Source organism: Salmo salar, chromosome ssa05 (assembly GCF_905237065.1).
Source record: "Salmo salar chromosome ssa05, Ssal_v3.1, whole genome shotgun sequence".
Classification (NCBI taxonomy): domain Eukaryota; kingdom Metazoa; phylum Chordata; class Actinopteri; order Salmoniformes; family Salmonidae; genus Salmo; species Salmo salar.
Window position 1 is genome coordinate 58,302,603 of NC_059446.1, and position 18,029 is coordinate 58,320,631.

At 42.1% G+C, this 18,029-nt stretch overlaps 1 pseudogene; it reads left to right on the plus strand.

Annotated features, from left to right (window-relative positions):
• Positions 1–18,029, plus strand: part of LOC106605281 (ras/Rap GTPase-activating protein SynGAP-like) — a 111,081-nt pseudogene that overhangs the window by 14,369 nt on the left and 78,683 nt on the right.

The window sequence follows — 18,029 nt, forward strand, 5'->3', positions numbered from 1 at the left end:
AAATAAATAAAAAAATTAAGATGATCATATTGATATACTGTAGTAGTCTCAATACTCTAAACTTTTCTTTCCACATTAAAACATTGATATTGTGAATGTAAAAACTAACACTTCAACTGCTAAACCAGTGGACATCCACGTACAAGGAGGTACATCATTCTAGCTGCAGGACAAGATGATATTGTCTGTACATTTTTCTCCATGCCATTCTCAGAGATGATAAAGATTTAAAAAATATATATACTATGTATATACAGTATATATACTTTTTTCCCTCACTGTATACAGTACCAGTCAAAAGTTTGGACACACCTACTAATTCAAGGTTTTTTCTTTATTTTTACTATTTTCTACATTGTAAAATAATATGAACTATGAAATAACACATATGGAATCATGTAGTATCCAAAAAAGTGTTAAACAATTCAAAAGTAGCCACCCTTTGCCATGATGACAGCTTTGCACACTCTTCTCTTGGCATTCTCTCAATCATTTTACATTTACATTTTAGTCATTTAGCAGACGCTCTTATCCAGAGCGACTTACTGTAGTGAATGCATACATTTCATACTTTTTTTTTTTCTCCCCGTACTGGTCCCCCTTGGGAACGTTGGAAACGCATGAGGAATGCTTTTCCAACAGTGTTGAAGAAGTTCCCACATATGCTGAGCACTTGGTGGCTGTTTTTCCTTCACTCTGCGGTCCAACTCATCCCAAACCATCTCAATTGGGTTGAGGTCGGGTCAAATAGCCCTTACACAGCCTGGAGGTGTGTTGGGTCATTGTCCTGTTGAAAACAAATGATAGTCCCACTAAGCGCAAACCAGATGGGACGGCGTATCGCTGCAGAATGCTGTGTCCCCAGCAAAGCACCCCCACACCATCACACCTCCTCCTCCATGCTTCATGTTGGGAATCACACATGTGGAGATCATCTGTTCACCTACTCTGCGTCTCACAAAGACACGGCGGTTGGAAACAAAAATCTCTAATTTAGACTCATCAGACCAAGGGACAGATTTCCACCAGTCTAATGTCCATTGCTCGTGTTTCTTGGCCCAAGCAAGTCTCTTCATCTTATTGTTGTCCTTTAGTAGTGGTTTCTTTGCAGCAATTCGACCATGAAGGCCTGATTCACACAGTCTCCTCTGAACAGTTGATGTTGAGATGTGTCTGTTACTTGAACTCTGTGAAACATTTATTGGGCTGCAATCTGAGGCTGGTAACTCTAATGAACTTATCCTCTGCAGCAGAGGTAACTCTGGGTCTTCCTTTCCTCATGAGAGCCAGTTTTCCGCATTGACTGACCTTCAGTCAATTTTCCGCATTGACTGACCTTCATGTCTTAAAGTAATGATGGACTGTCATTTCTCTTTCCTTATTTGAGCTGTTCTTCCCATAATATGGACTTGGTCTTTTACCAAGTAGGGCTATTTTCTGTATACCACCCCTACCCTGTCACAACACAACTGATTGGCTCAAACGCATTAAGAAGGAAAGAAATTCTACAAATGAACTTTTAACAAAGCACACCTGTTAATTAAAATGCATTCCAGGTGACTACCTCATGAAGCTGGTTGAGAGAATGCCAAGAGTGTGCAAAGCTGTCATTAAGGCAACGGGTTGCTACTTTGATGAATCTCAAATATAAAATATATTTTTTGCTTACTACATGATTCCATGTGTGTATTTCAAAGTTTTGATGTCTTCACTATTATTCCACAATGTAGAAAATAGTAAAAATAAAGAAAAACCATGGAATGAGTAGGTGTGTCCAAACTTTTGACTGGTACTGTATATACATGCCCTGGCCGATATTCACTGCCTAGATTTTGTGATTTGGTCAAATTCTTAATCATATGTGAGTGTATATGAAAACCCCTAGGGGGCTCAGTCAGAATAACCACAGTGACTGTGAGTCCATGAGTGAAAAGTGACTTAGAGGTTGAAATCAGGGTTATGTAATCTCTCTTCATATCATACGGTGAATCATACCTTGGATTCTACCACTGTGATCCCCTTAATAAGCTTTGCTTCTTTAGCAACTCATTTATATTTCAAGAGCAGCTTTATTCATAATTAAACTTGAATATAAAACAAACTCGGCTGTATTCGCTACAATTAGACAGATTGCCTTTTGTGCTTGGCTTCCTACTTGGGGTGATACAAGCATTGTGAATACAGTGAATATTTGAGAAAGCTTTCATTTTAAAATAAAGGTTCTGACAGGGTTGTTTGGTTGAAGTAGGCCTATTTTCAGGGTCTGTGTGGCTCTGTTTTTGGCATAGTGTCAAATGGACAGCATGGCCTGCTGCTGTGAGTGTGCCGACGGTGCTGTGTGTCAGCCGAGTCAGGGCCTGTTACATCATTCAACCTGCAGGGTCCTTTCCTTTCTCAAACATGGGGAAATGCGCAAAGGGTTAAAGTGTGCTGTCTGGAAAGTGAACAGGTATAAGTAGACACTAGACAGCTGTTGTTTGTACCATCTACAAGATGTATGGGTAAGGGTTAAATAAAGTGTGTTAGAGGGTTGACTCTGGGACTTGTACAATCTGCAGATATGAAGTGTGTGAATTGTGAAAACAGTCTTGGTGTGTGGAGTGGGGAATGTCACTTTGGCTAACCTCTCGTTGAGGGCTTGTTTCCGGCCTTGTTGGGAGGTGTCTGTGGATTCACTACACAAGGCTGTCTGGAGTGAGGATAGCGTTGAGATGTATGCTTCACATTCTGCTTGAAATGTAAAAATGAGGCGAATGGAAAGGATAGCAAAAGTGTTTTGATGAAAACATTAACATAGCCCCTGACATAACTTAGAGGGAAAAGAGAAAGAAATATGAAAGAGGGGAACATGGAAAGAGACTGGAGGAAAGATGAATAGCAAGGTCAATACGAAAAAGACAGTTGAGAGAGGGAGAACCAGAGGGATGGGCAGAGTGAGTACGAGTGATAGAGAGACACACTAGGAAGTGGAGACTATGTAAGATAGTGAAAAAGACAAATAATCGTGCCCTGGTTATTTCTCAGTGACCTAGCATCATGCTGACTGAAGCCAGAGCTTGGCTAATTGACTCGAGCAGTTGTAGTGGATCAGCAAGCTTCTTTTGCTCTGTTTCATGCCACAGCCCTTCTGCTTCAGGACCCTGGTTCTGTCTGAAGAGCTGCCTGTCTATTGCGACCGTCTGGTCAGAGGGGGAACCTGGGGTGGAACAAAGGCATGTCAATGCATTTGCGATGTAGTATGAAGATATGGTCATTTAGCACAGTGAACTTTCTGGGTCCGGGGATCCCTTTTGTGAGAGAAACTTCATCAAGGACCCCCTCATAACCACAACACAACTTGCAGTGCGATAAAAATGTCATACAAGGAGATGTTTTACTGTGACATCTGCAGTGCATGGCTGGGCGAACCAAGTCTCGGCCCCAGGGAAATAACATTTAAAAAGCCTGCCTCTTGGTATCGGAGATATATTGTTTTCATTTTCAAGCTAATTTCATACAATAAAAAAATAAATAAAATCATAGGCAGAAAGAAAACTTTGCAGTTTTAAAGATGAAATTAAAGTGCATTTATGTTCAAAACAAAGAAGCATTGAGCTGAAAAATGAATAATTGGTGGATATCCCTGTGAGCTTCCCAGGCCTTGTTGCCCATGGTTAATCAGAACCAACATTGTAGATGAATAATAATGACATTGTTTTGTGTTAGATCCTCTAAACCAGTGGTTCCCAAACTTGTTATGGTCCCGTACCCCTTCAAACATTCAACCTCCAGCTGCGTACCCCCTCTAGCACCAGGATCAGCACACTCTCAAATGTTTTTTTTTGTTGCCATCATTGTAAGCCTGCTACACACACACTATACAATACATTTATTAAACATAAAAATGAGTGTGGGTTTTTGTCAAATCCTGGCTTGTGGGAAGTGACAAAGAGCTCTTATAGGGCCAGGGCACAAATAATAATACAATAATAATCAATCATTTTGCTCTTTATTTAGCCATCTTAAATATAAACATTATTTGTTCATCAAAAATTGGGAATAACTCACCACAGGTTAATGAGAAGGGTGTGCTTGAAAGGATGCACATAACTCCACAATGTTGGGTTGTATTGGAGAGAGTCTCAGTCCTAAATCATTTCCCACACACAGTCTGTGCCTGTATTTAGTTTTCTTGCTAGTGAGGGGCGAGAATCCACTCTCACATAAGTATGTGGTTGCAAAGGGCATCAGTGTCTTAACAGCGCGATTTGCCAAGGCAGGATACTCTGAGTTTAGCCCAATCCAGAAATCTGGCAGTGGCTTCTGATTTAAATTACATTTCGATGAGGCTGTCTTGTTCAGATATCGGTAAGTGGACTGGAGGCAGGGCACGAAAGGCATAACGAATCCAGTTGTTTGTGTCATCCATTTTTTGGGAAAGTACCTGCGTAATTGTGCACCCAACTCACTCAGGTGCTTCACTATATCACATTTGACATTGTCCGTAAACTTGAGTTCATTTGCACACAAAAAAATCATACAACGATGGAAAGACCTGTGTGTTGTCCTTGTTAATGCAAACAGCGAAGAGCTCCAACTTCTTAACCTGTTGGGGCTACAGGTTAGCAATGAACCCCGAGTCGGGATTGCTAACAAGGCTGGAAATTCAAAACATCAAAAATCTAATAATTTCAATTTCTCAAACAATCAACTATTTTACACAATTTAAAAGATAAACATCTCCTTAATCTAACCACATTGTTCGATTTTCAAAGAGGCTTTACGGCAAAAGCATAAAGTTAGATTATGTTAGGACAGTACATAGCCACAAAAGTACAAACATCCATTTTCAATTCAAGGTCAGGCGTCACCAAAAGCAGAAACCAGCTAGAATTATGCACTAACCTTTGTCAATCTCCATCAGATGACACTCCTAGGACATTATGTTATACAATACATGCATTCTTTGTTCCATCAAGTTCATATTTATATCCAAAAACAGCATTTTACAGTAGCGTGAAATTCAGATTTTTTTCTTCTCTGAAATGCTTCCGGTGAACATAACAAAATTACTATTCGAAAACATTGGTAAATTATAATATTGTCATTCAAAGAATAATATATTATCATCTCGTAATTGCTACCGAATGGCCAGATCTCAAAATAACTTTACTGGGAAATCACATTTTGCAATAAACGGGGTGCTATGCTAAGAACAATAAGCTATGCTATACAGTTAGCATCATCTAATATCGATAATAACATTGTAAATATCCCCTTACCTTTGATTATCTCCATCAGAAGGCACTGCCAGGGATCCCAGGTCCGGAACAAATGTGGTTTCTTTTGACAAAGTTCATAATTTATGTCCAAATAACACCAAGTAGTTAGCGTTCATTATGCTCCCACAAAACGTGGTGGGGGGGTTGTAAAATCACGCCGAAAAGCTAAAAAAACCTAGTAAATAATCTATTTACGTTCGTTCAAACATGTCAAACGTTGTTTAGCATTAATCTTTTGGTCCATTTTTAACATTAAACATCAGTAATATTTTCACACAACCTATCCTATGTCTAGATAAACAATAATGACAAACTCACGCTTCTCAGATTTATGCGCAGGCGCAAAAAAATGAAGTGACGACATGTCAACTTCCTTGCATTCTAATTTGCTCTCTGTTTATCATAGACGGTTCAAACAACTTTATAAAGATCGTTGACATCTAGTGGAAGCCGTAGGTGTTGCGAAATGAATCCTTTCTCACTATGGTATCTATAAAACAATGACACTAAATAGTACAGTCACAAAATGCACATTTTTTAAAATCTATTTTTCACAGGTTTTTGCCTGCAATATGAGTTTTGTTATACTTACAGACACCATTCAAACTGTTTTAGAAAATTCAGAGTGTTTTCTATCCGAATGTGTTAATAATATGCATATCCTAGCTTCTGAGTTGGTGTAGGAGGCAGTTAAAAATGGGCACATATTTTTTTCAAAATTTCTCAATACTGCCCCCCGAGCCCCAACAGGCCTCAATTTTGTCCCACACATTGAATATAGTTGCGGAGAGTTCCTGTAATCCTAGATACAGATCATTCAGGTGAGAAAAAACATCACCCAGATAAGCCAGTCATGTGAGAAACTCGTCAGACAAGTGAAAATGATGGTCAGTAAAGAAAACTTTAAGCTCATCTCTCAATAAAAAAAAAGTGTCAATACTATGCCCCTTGATAACCAGCGCACTTCTGTATGTTGTAAAAGCATTACATGGTCACTGCCCATATCATTGCATAGTGCATAAAATACACGAGAGTTCAGGGTCCTTGCGTTAACAAAGTTAACCATTTTCACTGTAGTGTCCAAAATGTCTTTGAAGCTGTCAGGCATTCTTTTGGCAACAAGAGCCTCTCAGTGGATGCTGCAGTGTACCCAAGTGGCGTTGGGAGCAACTGCTTGCACGCGCGTTACCACTCCACTATGTCTCCCTGTCATGGCTTTTGCGCCATCAGTACAGATACCAACACATCTTGACCACCAAAGTCCATTTGATGTCACAAAGCTGTCCAGTACTTTAAAAAGATCCTCTCCTGTTGTCCTGGTTTCCAGTGGAATCCACCTAAACATAACGGACATATACCAGGACCTGTACCAGGCCCACCACGTCTGTTGACTCATCCAGCTGTAACGCATATAATTCACTGGCTTGTATGCAAAGCAGTAATTGTTACAAAACATCTCCTGCCAGGTCACTGATGCGTCGTGAAACAGTGTTGTTTGATGGAGGCATTGTCTGTATAGTTTTTTCGGCCTTTTCCCTCAGCATTGTCCCATCCATATTCATGGCAGCAGGAAGAATTAAAGTCCTCCACAATAGTATGGGGCTTGCCTGTCCTAGCCACTCGGTAGCTCACCATATAACATGCTTCTAGCCCCTTCTTATTAATGCTATCTGTTGCTTTTATACATGTATTACAACTCGAAAGTCGTCTTAATTCTCGCTCAAAAACCTCCTGTGGCTTATTTTTCAAATTGGCATGTTTTGTTTCTAAATGTTTGAGCCAGAGTGAAGGTGTCATCGAGTTGTGAGATAGTACTTTTGCACATATAACACACTGTGGCTTAGGAAAGGACCTACTCCCAATATAAGTGAACCCCAAATCAATGTAGTTCTCATCATATTTGCGCCTCTTCGATGGTCCAACGTCCCTGTCTGTTTTTCGGTGCTTTCCCGTGTAAGGGGGCAGTAGCTCTTTGACTGCATCAGATTCACAACTGTCAGTGTCCATGCAACTGGGCTACAACAAATGTAGAATTACGGATGCTAGCATTGGATGTGCTCTTGGAAGCAGAACAACTTGTGTTGTCGACAGGTGCAGGTGTAGTACTGCTGGTAGTAGCAGTACTACCAGTAGAGCTGGTATGTGTCTCTATGGATGCGGGCCTTACTTTTTTTAACCATTTATGAATTTTTGGAGCAAATGGAATGAGCAGCAGCAACGTTTGGCTACATACGGACCGTTAGTGGAATTCCCGCGAGACAGTAACAGTTAATGTGATTGGATGTTAATTATGTGACTAGGCTACCTGTATTTGACATTGCATTGTTATGTCGCTTAACATTAGATGGTTTAATTTTATTTTTGGCAGTGAAACAAGGTTATGCAGGCTACAAAAAAACCTCACCCAAATGTATAGCCTCGTTGGAAAATACAAATGGACTGTTTGAAAATGTGTTGGCATACCCCCGACGGCATTGTGCGTACCCTGTATTTTATTTAATTATTTATTTTATACATATTTAGAGATCTGGCCACGGACCCTCTGCAGTACCTCTTCTGCGGACGCCATTTTGGGAACCCCTGATTTTGCAGACCCTTTTATCCAACCCTTTTATCCATATTTTAGGCTATGGCTACAAATCATAATAAATAAACTCTGTAGAAAGTGTGTTTTATTTTCTCTGAATCAGTGCATTGATTGGTGAGTTATTTACTGCATAATGGACCAGTCCTAGATTAATCTGTCCACTTCTTTCATTGAGCATTGTTGTTATGTGTGAAATGTGGACAAATGTGAAGAAGTCACATTGCATTTTCAGTGTTTTGGATTCAACTGATGCAGATGTACCAGCTTGCAAACATAAACAACCATGTGTCGACGGGCATGTTCTGGCATGTCCTCCACCATCCAGTCACCCTAACTGACACATCTCCCCTCTCTCCTTCCCTCTCCCCTTGTTCTCTCTCCTCCCCAGATGCGAGGTGTGCCGTCCCCCCCTCCTATCGCCCCCATGCCCCTTCCTTTGCCGCTCCCTCCTACGACCGCCCCGACTGGAACCCCCGTCTCTGTGTGATCTCCGGAAATCAGCTCTACATGTTGGACCAGGAGGAGGTACTTACCTACTGCTGCACACACTATAGAAATACAATTTCACCCATCACCCACCCATTGACTTGAAAGGGGATTACCGTTCTAGGAATTATATTTCTATCTATTCTATGGCTCACTTTGCTGTACCATACTGTATTAGACTGGTTTGTTTGAACTGACATGAGTGTCTACAACACTGTCATGACAGTTTCTAAAGCCACAAAGTTTAATAAAAAATGACATATCTAAAAAAGGATATCACCACAATTGACCCTTTAGGCATGTAACTGTATTTGACACGACCTGACATTACATGGTATTCTGAGTTCCCTTACATTGCCAATAAACATTGTCACTGATTTAATTCCCGGAGGTTTTCCTGACCACATGACCTGACTAAGAAAAGCTCTGGGCCGGGGTCCTCGTTATAACACAGTATCTCATGGACATGTTGGACCTGAAGGAGGCCAGTGTTCCTATTAAACACTCAAGGCAGGTGTCCTGGGCCACTGTCGCCTAAGGCTTGCTTATGGGAGGTTCAGTCCTGCACCTATTGTTAGCTTAGAATTTTGTGGCAAACAACTTTCGCACCAGTACGCCTCTATACAAGTAGGTCACGTCTGGCTTAGATGGGCCTGTTAGACCAGTGCCCATAGCCTAGCAGTTAAGAGCGTTGCGGCCAGGAACCGAAAGGTCGCTGGTTTGAATCCCCAAGCCAACAAAGTGGAAAAAAATCAGCTGTTCTGTCTTTGAGCAAGGCAGTTAACCCCCAATAACCACTGCTCCCTGGGTGCTGATGACGTTGATTAAGGCAGCCCCCTGCACCTTTCTGATTCAGAGGGGTTGGGTTAATTGCGGTAGACACATTTTGGTTGAATGCATTCAGTTGTGCAACTGACTAGGTATCCCCTTTCCCATCTGAGTGCTGATCTAGGATCAATATACCTTTCAGATCATAACAGACATGACACGATTACATGACCAGGTGGGACCTGATTCTAGATCAGCACTCCTACTCTGAGACACTTTAGGAATATGGGACTCTTTCAACCTGACTGTTTATTGCTAATTCAAAACAAAACATACCTTAGATTACTTACTATATCATACTAAGTAGAATTTCAGCCTGCTAGCTAAGACCAGAAGGGGGTACTATTCCTTCACTTATGTACCTGTATCGCCTTTTGACAGGTCTCTTTTTAAATGTAGACCATGTAGACAGATTTACAGATTGATATCCAATAAATGAATCCTAAAACACAATTAAAACACATAGAGGTTTTACTTACACACTGAAAGTCTATTGCACTACAATAACAGTGTTCATAGTACATTTGATTGAGAGTATGAGTCTATTAAAGATTACGTAATGATGTAATGGAGTACTGTAGCGGTACTTGCAGGGTAGCTAGCTGCCAATATCTTTCATTCTCGTCACTCAGAAGGAGTATAAAGAACCTTATGATCCAGATAAGGGCCTTTTCAGCTATGGAGCGATGAGAGGAAGGCCCAAGTCAATTAATCAAAGGCTTATCCCTGTCTAATTGTGCCAATGAGGTAGAAGCTATGAATGGATTTGAGGCAGACCTGACGGGCCAATGACCACCACCTTGGAGAGAGGATGAGAGGCGATTAAATATTCATGCCTGTCACTCACCTCATGCGGCGTGGAGTGGGCCTCTCCATTTCTCTCCCTCTCTCTCTCTCTCTCTGTCTCTCTCAGTCTATCTGTCTCGCTCAACCTCTCTCTCTCTCTCTCTCTCTGTCATACACACACACCCCTCTTGATTAATTTCTGTTCGATTCAAATGCTTTTAGTGGCATGACAAAAAGCAATCATATGTTGCCAAAGAGGAGATAAGGTGGAACAGAGGGGTACCTCTCTCTCGCTCTCTCTCTCACACACACATTCTATTTCTCAGGCTACCTCTCCTCCCCCTGCTCCCTCCATCCCTCTCTCCCTGGTGTGACTGACAGTAGTGTTTGGCTATCCCACAGACCTGCTCTCTCCTTTCTTTCCCAAGCAGCTCCATTGAGATGCCACTCTGTTTTGTTTTGTGAATGACATCCGTCAAAAGACCATCTTCTCTTCATTGTGGCTTCTTCAGTCTCAACTAAGGGGCTGCTTGAGGAAATAACAGTGCTCTGGAGGAATATGTGAAAATATCTGTCACGTCACCATTGTGCTCTTCTGTGCTCCCCTATTTCAAATGCGATTTTATTCACCTCAGTGAATACAAGTGCTGAAAACTGGTGATGTTGAAAGCTTGACTTATGCATAGTCCGAATTAACCTAATAAATTAAGAGTGTACCCTTTCGTCCAAGTACAGAAGTCACTATACCTTCTGTTCAACACTTCATTGTTTGTGTAGCTTCCCCAACTTGCATACTCTCCACCTCAGAAGTCAATCTTAAAAGTGAACACTACACAATCCAACTTAACTTCACTCCCTAACAAAACAACTCTATGCTGCACTGCCATTGACAGTAGAAGAGCACTGACCACTTCCCAGTGGGCTGCTGTTAGCCCTCTGTGCCCGTGGTGGGAGCGAGAGGATCGACAGTGATGGCTGCCACTGATATGGATTGACAGAGCCCCGCGTTATGTGCACCAGACGCCACACACCAGTGCCCTGTCCTCCAGTCATGTGCCCAGGCATCGCTCTCCCTCCCACTGTGCCCCAGTGTTATGCAAGCAATCAGAGGGCCCTATTTCCTGCTAGCACAGCGCTAGCACTAGCATGTTAGTATCCTCTCTCACTACTACTGAATCACATTAGCATTAGCCTGCTAGGCTAATTCAAAATAAAGGGAATTAGAACAGGATTTGTCTCAGTATCCATGCATGGCCATTGTGTTGCATTCCCTACCGATATGTTTGCAATGGCTTTGGCAGTGTTGATACTGTAAATTAATTCATTTGCGCCTGAGCCAACAATGCAGCGCCATTGTGGCTTTTCCTGTAGCTACTGTTGTCACATTGCATAAAGCATGACTCAGGAGTAGTTAGCATTTTTACACATGCATGACCCTTGGGAACCCATTTGGAAACAGGGGATTGTGACAATTATGTAATAATAAGGCACACATGGATGGAAGGAGTCATGAGAAAGACGCGCCTTCATTTGACCAATAAGAAGGCTCAATGCACTGTACACTGGCAAATCCTAAGGTTATTTAACAAGCGCTTTACTGCCTTTTGGCATCTGAATAACCATTACGCGCAACTGAAATAAGCCATTTTCAAAAGGTCACCCCTTATACATATTAGGGGTTATACACTGAGTGTACAAAACATTAGGAACACCTTCATAATATTGAGTTGCACCCCCTTTTGCCCTCAGAACAGCCTCAATTCGTCAGGGCATAGACTTTACAAAGTGTCAAAATGTTCCAAATGGATGCTGGCCCGTGTTAATGCCAATGCTTCCCAAAGTTGTGTGAAGATGGCTGTATGTCTTTTGGGTGGTAGACCATTCTTGATACACACAAAAAACTATTGAGCCTGAAACACCCACTAGCTTTGCAGTTCTTGACACACTCGAACCGGTGCGCCTGGCACCTACTACTATAACCCTTTCAAAGGCAAAGGCACTCAAGGCAATTGGATTAATTTGCCTGGCTATGCATGTGTAAAGTGCATTTAAATGGAGTTTATCTAACATTCCAACTGAATGCAGGTATTGTGGGAAATGTCCACATAGGGGAGTAGTGGGACAGCTCTTCCACCAGTGCTCTGCAGCATGCTCAAATTTTACATACAAACAATGAAGATCAACTTTGGATTGGAATTTGGTCAGATTTAGTACTTAGGGATGCTCTCTAAATGCCCTCTTTTCTCATTCCAAGATGCCAAAAATGGTCTTAAAATCAATCTGTTTGAACGTTTCTCTTTGATTTTATCACATGCCAGTTGCTGTGTCCAATGCCTGAGGCGAAGGGAGGGAACATCTGTCAGTGATAGGACGTTATTGAGAGACTTGAGGACAGACAGTGGTGTTGGCCAGCCTAACTGTTTGTCATACTTCCAGGGACACAGAGGCTGATGTGTGTGTGTGTTTGTGTGCGTGCGAGCGTGCGTGCGTGCGTGCGTGCGTGAATGCATCTGTGTGTGTGATTGTGTGTGCGCGTGTCGGGGGCAGAGGTAGTGGACTCAGCCGCTGTTTGATCACGACTCCGTTACAAAGTAATGGATTACACACCTGCCACTCCATTACCACCCCCTCTCCCCAGACACACAGCTCACACACCAACACACACACCACACTCCACCCATATCCCCCACCCAGCCTACCCATCACAGCTGGGCCAGTAGTGACATATGGTCCAGGCAGCCTGCAGCATTGCTCAACTCTCCATGCCAGGCTCCCTCTCCTCTCCCTCTCACTCAGATCTATGGCTTTCATTCTCCCTCTACTCACCCACCACCCACCATCCACCCCTCCTTGCAGTGCCTGAGCACAGTCATCTGTCTATTTCCGTCTTAGCCACTTCTGCTCCTACTCTTGCCTCTGACTACAGTTTGCCTGATGCCGAAACCTAATACAATTGACCTTCTTGTTAGCTATTAGAATTACCTCGCGTATGAATGGGCTTATCTCTGACAACACTCAAGGGAGCCTAGGTCTGCATGCCAGTATTCAATCTACTTTTCAATTGAATGAAATGGATTGTTGACTCGCCCAACAAACACCGGAATACCCAGAGACAGAAACTCAAGGACAGAAATTAGGAAACACTGCTATACTGCATTAGATTCTCATTCCAATTATAGTCGTTTACATATTAGCAACGCAATCCTTATTAGCATGCTTTCTTGCTCCCTGCAGGTTTCAATGCTAGACCACTGCCCCTGTGTGATTGTCAGTTCGGCCCTATGTGCCCTCTTTCTAGTCTGCCAGTGTTGTGTGCCAACCTGCCTTGTGTGCCCACTCATGAGCATGGCTACCGGGGACGGTGCCAAGGCCGTGTCAAGTCCCCAGCTGCAGCGCCACTGTCCTAACCAGCCCCCCCCCACCCCTCTGCCAATCAAACACTGCCACGCAAGCTATAAATAGCGCTGAGGTGTTCCCCCTCGCAACCAGAAAGTGCTGTGTGTCAGAGTGGGTGTGTGCGTGTGTGTGTGTGGGGGGGGGGGAAGTCTTTTCCATACATTTGTTGTGATGAATTGTGTCTGAACGGGGACACAGTGGAGATGAGGGGGGAGTGGGCTAACTGTGTTCAAGTGGACATCATTGTGGAAATGACCGTGTTTAGCATGCCATGACAGACTAGTATTTATGTAGGGTGTTTAAGATCAGTTTTGAGTCAGAGTTTAATGTGATCTAAACGGCCTCTCAGCTGCTCTGTGAACATTTTCGGTTCTTATTCCTAGTCAAAGTCACTACTCTCAATGAGGCAACTCCATGCCTTAGACTCAACGGAAGTCCGGAGCAAAACCTTCTGAATAAAAATGATTGGTTAAGTAATACTACACTTAGATTATCATAGCATTTAGCACTTACAGAATGCTGTATATTGATCACATTTCTTTATATTACTATTTTATGTGTATCGATAATTAGCAAAGTGCTCGTAGAATGCAGAAAGGAGCTTTGGTGCAGCACAGGCTCAAGGAAACAGGGGTAGAGAAGAGCGGATACAAACATTTAGGGACGTCTCTGAAGTCTTGTGAATGAATATATGTGTTAATTATCGAAAAATATAGCAACTATTACGCTTATGACAGTATAAAAGGCTTGGCGACAGATGGCTCATATTATTAACATGTTATAGAGAGTATATCTGTGTTAGAAGGATATTCCTAGAGTGTTATGGTCCAATATTGAAGTAAATTAGATTACATCGAGAAATAACCAGAAATAATGTGAACGTTATAAACAGATGTTAAAATTAGGTCTGACGCATTTTAAACAGTGTGCCCGCAGTGTATCATAAAAATATATATAAACAGCAAAGCAAAGTCTTTCCGTGCATAATTGCTCCAATAAAAGGGCAGGCGATAAAGAAACAAGCTTTTATGCATGCGGGTGCTGGACTCATAAAGATTGGGTGTCTTATAATGCATTTTTCATAGAGGAACTCATTCCGTAACTTGCAATATATCTGTCCTCAGCGTGCGATGTATCTCACAACATACTCATTAGTATGCACTAAGTGGATAATACAAGCATAATCATATACACACTTGATTTATGGTGTGTGTATCCCTGATTACGTTTTTAAAAAAGAGGTAAACGTCAACAAAATGAATCCTGCCAATGACAACGCTGGGAGATGTCTTCCGGCTCACTGAGCTATGGGGGATTGTATACCGTGGTAAAGTACTCTATGGAGTGCTGTGCTCTGTGCTGTGCATCCACTAGATATGTCTAGCGCAGTAGACTGCATGTTATGTATGTTGGGGGGTGGGTGCTGTTGCCTGCAGTGGGTGTATGTATGTATTAAACTTTTATGTAATCCATATTGTGCTGGAAGCCCTGCTACATGTCTATGATATTACAGCTGACGTGGTCATATGACCAGCCAGCGAGCCTCACACACATACAGTACCAGTCAAAAGTTTGGACACACCTACTCATTACAGGGTTTTTCTTTATTTTGACTATTTTCTACGTTGTAGAATAATAGTGAAGACATTAAAACTATGAAATAACACATATGGAATCATGTAGTAACCAAAAAAGTGTTAAACAAATCAAAATATATTTGATATTTGATATTCTTCAAAGTAGCCACCCTTTGCCTTGATGACAGCTTTGCACACTCTTGACATTCTCTCAACCAGCTTCATGAGGTATTCACCTGGAATGCATTTCAATTAACAGGTGTGCCTTGTTAAAAAGTAATTTGTGGAATTTCTTTCCTTAATGCGTTTGAGCCAATGGCACACTCCAATACTCAGACATAATTTACAAATGAAGCATGTGTGTTTAGTGAGTCTGCCAGATAAGATGCAGCAGGGATGACCAGGGATGTTCTCTTGATTAGTGTGTGAATTGGACCCTTTTCCTGTCCTGCTAAGCATTCAAAATGTAACAAGTACTTTTGGGTGTCAGGGAAAATTTATGGAGTAAAAAGTACAGAATTCTCTTTAGGAATATAGTGAAGTAAAAGTAGTCCAAAATATAAATAGTAAAGTAAGTAGGGATACCCCAACAACTACTTAAGTAGCACACACACACACACACACACACACACACACACACACACACACACACACACACACACACACACACACACACACACACACACACACACACACACACACACACACACACACACACACACACACACAAATCAGTACCATGGATAGCCACATCATATTTAGCTTATGTTGACTGGACTTAATTGTTTTTGGTATCTTTTAGTTGTCACTGTATTAAATTAACCATTAGCATAGGTGATTTGATTCTGTTGAAATGTAGAAGTTAAAATGGTGCTGGAATAATGGAGGCAGCTCCTGTTTTCTTTGCAACTTGAGGTAACTCTCCGTGGTTCTAAATCAATAGTTGTTTAGTGGTCCGAAAATGTCAGAAACATGAACTTGCTTGACCATGCTGTAGGTCATGTAACTGTTTGTTACATGCAATATGTTTTGTGGACTTCACCGGACAGATGTTGCTCTCTGTTTTTTTAATGAAACAAAGTTGTGGTTGAATTTATTCTGCCACTGTGTCTTCTTATTGTTTCAGCCTTAGGCCTATAAATCACAGTGTCAAGGCATATGAACTAACAGGTTATAGAGCAAGCTAGGTAATTATCACAATATCTAGGTTGTAATAAGGATTTTTTTTCCTGGCTTGGCTTCTCCAGAAATGTTACCCACGCTCCGCTACTGCTCAGTGATAGACATTTCAAGATACTATCCATTATGGTCTTCTGAAAATATAGCTTAATGCATTGTGCGTGTGTGTTGACCTGACCTTGTCTCTCTGTGCATATGCAGGTACACCCTTTGTTGATGCGCGAGCGGCGCTCCGAGTTGCACAGGAACAAGCTGCTGCGGAGGACAGTCAGCGTTCCTGTTGAGGGGAGGCACCATCCAGAGATGGGTAAGTTGGCCATGGGCCCTTCTATCTCTCTGAATTCTTTCTGACCATAGAAATACAGTCAATAGCTTGGAACCTCTGACCATAAAGCACAAATGTAATGTTGTACTTCCTGCTTTTACTTCCCGCTTTACTCTTATGGGGACCCTCGCAATGGCTGCCAGTCCACCCATTATGGCGTCATTGACTCGAATGGGAGGGCCGTTCTACTCATTCTAGTTCTGTGTTTCTGACTCTACCTTTCATGGGCTGCTCTCACCTTTCTCTGCCTTTCTACTTCTGATATTTTGTGATTGTCTTTCTTACTGCCTCTCTGACTCATTGTCTCTGCCTGCCTCTTTGCCTTACTCCACCTCTCTCACTCTGCCTCTCTGCCTCATGTATGTCTCAGCATTGATACACTCCCATTGTCCACATAGGGCGAATCTCCCCACAACAGTCTTGTGGGGATACTGCAATAGGCCACTCACTCCATATTTGACATGAACCTGTTCAGGTCTGACACAGCAATACTCTCCTATAACGCCACAGGCTACACAAGCCTACTGACTCCAGAAGAGTGATGCTCATCACACTCTAAGCATCTCTATGATATAGCATGTTATCAAACAGCCTTCCATTGAGAACCATCTGCAGTGAGAGCCCATCCACACTGAGGAGATGCCCATACTGAATGGGATCGATGCCCCCCATGCGGCCAAGGCCCCCCAGGCATCCCATTAATGAGCTGATTAACAGAAACCTGCCATGCTGTCATCAGAATTCCAAATTCACGGAGTCAGTGTCAAGGGAAATGCTTGCGACACAGTGACCCATTTCAGAAAGACTGTGACCTACTGCATAACTTGGAACTGAGATAACTTAGTGAGATCATCATTGGGATAATCCTAAAGTGAGAGTAGATTGCATACACGTGGATTGGATGGGATAAGGATAATCTACACTACCAGTCAAAAGTTTTAGAACACCACCTATTTTTACTATTTTCTACATTGTAGAATAATGGTGAAAACATCAGAACTATGAAATAACACATATGGAATCATATAGTAACCAAATAAGTGTTTAACAAATCAAAATATATTTTATATTTGAGATTCTTCAAATAGCCACCTTTTGCCTTGATGACAGCTTTGCACACTCTTGGCATTCTCTCAACCAGCTTCACTTGGAGTTCCCACATAGCATAGATAGCAAAAGCTCAGGTGCCCAGGCCGGCGGAGATACAATCTTCGGCAAAATCATTCGCAAGGAGATTCCTGCAAAAATATTATTTTTGTGCAACAAGTGCATGAGCACTTGTTGGCTGCTTTTCCTTCACACTGCGGTCCGACTCGTCCCAAACCATATCAATTTGGTTGAAGTCGGGAGATTGTGGAGACCAGGTCATCTGATGCAGCACTCCATCACTCTACTTCTTTGTCAAATAGCCTTTACACAGCCTGGAGGCGTGTTGGGTCATAGTCCTGTTGAAAAACAAATGATAGTCCCACTAAGCCCAAACCAGATGGGATGGTATATCGCTGCAGAATGCTGTGATAGCCATGCTGGTTAAGTGTGCCTTGAATTCTAAATAAATCATAGACTGTGAACCCAGCAAAGCACCTCCACACCATAACACCTCC